Genomic DNA, 4,250 nt, shown 5'->3' on the forward strand with positions numbered 1-4,250 from the left:
GAGTGTGCGACTGCGAAGCGTCCCACTAAAGGGTGTAGTGAAGGATTCGACCTGCGGCGGGCGGAAATTGGATGCTCCTTACGATGGAAAAATCCGCCAGTTAATCAGTCAATCGCTGTAGGTATTGATAAGCCTAGCTTGGAGCGTTGAATAAAAAAATCGATGAACTCATAACCGTTTTTTTTTTTGAACGGCTCAAATATAGAAGAATCATATATCATAAGCTTAAAATACCATGAAAGACCAAACATCAATAATAACCCATACAGTGTTCGTTTTCTTCTAGATCTATTGTTAAACTGTTCTCTTACCATTTGTTGTGCAGTGAATTGTCTGAAAAACTGGATAGTATATTGACCATATCCTTTACTGTATTGCGAAAAATTTGTTCGGGAAAACGAGCGAATTTTTATGGTAACCTATCTTAACCGCCTATTCCACATACTGTAAATTGGCGGATTACCATTTGTCAAACAGGCAAATCTGTACATGGAATGGTTAGCTTACTGTTAGCTACGATAGTCTGAGAAATGGTTAAATGACAATTGCTAATGGTCATATACAATATGAGAAACAATGCATTTACAGTTTGTGATTATGCGGGTGTGTACTGTAGTTGAGTTGGTCGACCAAACTGGAAATAGAGGCTATTTTTCGAGTTTCGTGTTATATAGTTTATTTGCAGAAGAACTTCTAACTCCATGAAAGATTTGTCCTTCTTTGAATAATAAGCTGTTCTTTCAAGTTAAGATTTACACAATTGACTGGTGGCCAAATTAGCAACTTGATAAGATATTTTTCTTTTTTTAGAATAGACTGTTCTTTCTGTTGGAGGCTACCAACACTTTCGAGGCCTACTAATCGATCAATCTATCATTTTTTCGGCCTAATGATCACTCGGTTAGTATGCTTGGCTTACTATCCATTTCTCTACCTATAACGGTGTAATGACCCATTCGGGGTAATGGCTTTTGGGATAAAGGCCTATTCGGGGTTATGGATTTCGGGCCATGGCATTAGAGGTAATTTGGTTGAGTTTCTTTTACAGAAATAGTGTTAACCTCACTAAGTTGTTTGGTGGTCAAACTATTCCTATCCTTCGGAGATTTTTCCTTCTTCTATTCAAAGGCTGTTCTTTCGAGTTGTACTGCGGCATATTTTATTGGCGTTCGAACTACTAACTGTGTATGAGTTTTTTGCTTCTTTCGATCATAGGATGTTCTTTTAAATTACATTTTTACAGGATTCAGTGATGGATTCCAAGTCTATACCAAAGAATTTTCCCTTCTTTTAATAACAGGATGTTCTGTTTCGTGAGCAAATTGCAAACTTTTTTATCAAAGTTTTTTTTTCTAATGTTCTGTTGATTAGCCGAGGGCTGTTCTCTAATCGATTCCATCTAATGACCATTCGGCCTACAAATAGAGTTTTTCTCTTCTTTGAATCATAAACTGTTCTTTGCTTATCGAAAGATTAGCTTATGGATCAAAGAAGGGTAAATCTCTAGAGGGAATGCCAACAACAAACACAAAACATATCAAGCTGCAGTGATTAGTTTTATTCAGCTGTTTACCCTGTGAATTCCTATCGCGGATCATTTCAGAGAAAATTATTTGAAATGTGTTTTTGAGGAATTCGACATTAAAAATATATGTCTGAGCCGCAATACAAAATAATACTTGTACTTCTTGCATTGAACAAAACAAATGAACTTTACTCACAAAATCATAATTTATGCAGAGTAATAAACTATTCGGGTAAATGTCGCATTCGGGTATGTGTCGCATTCGGGTAAGTGTCGCATTCGGGCAAATGTCGCATTCGGGTAAATGTCGCGTTCGGGTATTTGGCATTCGGGTATATGTTACATTCGGGTAAATGGTTTTCGGGTAAATGTCTTTCGGGTAAATGGTTTTCGGGTAAATGTTATAGAATCGAGGGGGGAGGGGGGTCTGAGATGACCAAAAATGAGTCTACGTAGTTTATGGACAGCGCCTTACTGATGATCATTCAAATGGAAAAAAAATCTAAATTCACAGAAGACACGTTAGTAACATGACGTATAAAAGCTGGCTAGTAAAACGATTAGCATTTAGGTTTACTTTAAATGCTTCAATTATTTACAAAGTTTCATAGGAATACCAAAACCTTGGGCTGTTAATTCACTAACTCTCGTTTCGCAATGCAACGTTTTCAAATTGACCGATAAGATACCAGAATATAACGTGCTTAAAAACAAAACAAAAAACCGGTGCCAAACTCTTAGAAAGTTTATGTAATCAACGCTCACGGCGTGCCACATTTTTATTTGTATTCGAGTAGCAGGTAGACGTAGAACTATGGAATATTAATTAGTTTCTCAAACCACGGTAATTGACATTCCTCTCTATGAAATGTTGTCAAATTTTCAGAGAAGTTGCATGAATATTTATTGTACGCACACCGTGACTATTATATACTTCAACGGTTGAAAAAAAAATCACGATAAATAGGAAATAAAGTGGCAAAATATCACCACCTTTCTACGATCAATCAAGGTTACCATCCCAGCTTGGCCGGACCGTCATTCACCCACAGAACGGAGATCATAGAGCAGTCGGATAGGACACACCAGAATTACAAACCAACACTTATTCGATAGAGGCAACAACATGTGTAGAACATGCGGTGACGTACTGTACTGACGGTATCACACATATTAGTAGAATGTACGGCCAATGAGCAACATAGGTTAGAATGCAGATTAGGAAACATCTTGGGAGAAATTTTTCGGAATGACCAAAATTAAGAGAAAACATTGTTAAAATTTATTATAGATACTAAAGCTTATTGGTAAAATGTACATATTAGATATAAGTTATACTGAATGACCCATAAGAGGTTAAAATCGTCGGTATTAAACAAACATGCAACTTTAACGGTTAAAACGCTCTGTACAACAATAATTTACAAAAGCCAGAATTGTCACAGTTTTGGACGAACATTGTCCGAACCAAAACGACAGAATACCCTCAGTTTAATCCCTCCTTGATTGAGCCCTTCTTGGTAAGACAGCTTAGAAAGGATGCCCATAAAATCACCTCAAACCCGCCTTCTGCAATGCCGTTTGAACTACTTTACCTGACGATCCGAGGCTAAAAGTAGCACGTGCTACTGCGCTCCGATGCTCATATGTGTCGTGCTGTCCGTACAAGTCCTTGTAAGCGAGCCATGCCGAATTCCAGCGAAAGCGAAACTATTCGCCATATGTCGTCGTCAGTGGCACCACCACCGCGTCGTCATTCAGCCTGATCCTATCACAAATCGACTCGCTATTATTGCTATTGAATAGAAGATGTCCTTCTCCAACAAAGAAAAGGGAAAATTATCGACGTCCGGTCGTTAAATCGAAGACAGATTGGAATTAGGTTTGTTGATCTTTATTGTCTTGCTCCCATCAACAACGATTGAAGGTGTGCAATAAAAATTATGGTTTACGACTTGCCTCCGTGCGCTTTGACGTGTGCCACTGTATAATTTGAAACGAAAGGAAGAGTGCCTAGGTGATATGGATGATGTTGAGTTTATATAGCTTTCATGCTCACAATATGGTGTTTTGTCGCATTCGAAAAAAATATATTGCATAACTTATGTAACTTAAAGTGGAATAAATTGCTGTATATTATCCTCAAGTGAACAATGACACTCAATGCTTGTGGTACCGAATATGGGGCCATTTCAACATTCAGCGAAAACAAAAATACAACTCATTTGAGTTGCATAACGTTCATAATAAAACTCAAGTGAGATCCATAAGGTACATTATGCAACTCTTTTTCATTATGCAACTTATTGGAGTTGCATAATAAACCAGAACGGAAAAATAGGTATACTGAAATGAATATTATAAAATAAACATTATTGTAATGAATTACATAAACTAATTACTTACTTACCGATAAGGCTAAGGCCGGGGTGGCCTCTGCTGTACATAGTAGCCGTTTCCATTCCACTCGGTCCATGGCTGTTTGTCTCCAGTTCCGCACTCTGCGTAGGGTCCTCAGATCGTTCTCCACTTGGTCGACCCACCTAGCTCGCTGTCTCCACGTCGTCTTGTACCGGTCAGATGACTCTCGAGAACCATTTTAGTCGGGTTGCTATCCGACATCCTGATGACGTGACCCACCCACCGTAGCCTTCCGATTTTCGCGGTGTGGTTGGTTCTCTCAGCAGCTGATGCAGCTCGTGGTTCATTCGCCTTCTCCAAGTCC

This window comes from Aedes albopictus, chromosome 2 (assembly GCF_035046485.1).
Source record: "Aedes albopictus strain Foshan chromosome 2, AalbF5, whole genome shotgun sequence".
NCBI classification, from domain to species: domain Eukaryota; kingdom Metazoa; phylum Arthropoda; class Insecta; order Diptera; family Culicidae; genus Aedes; species Aedes albopictus.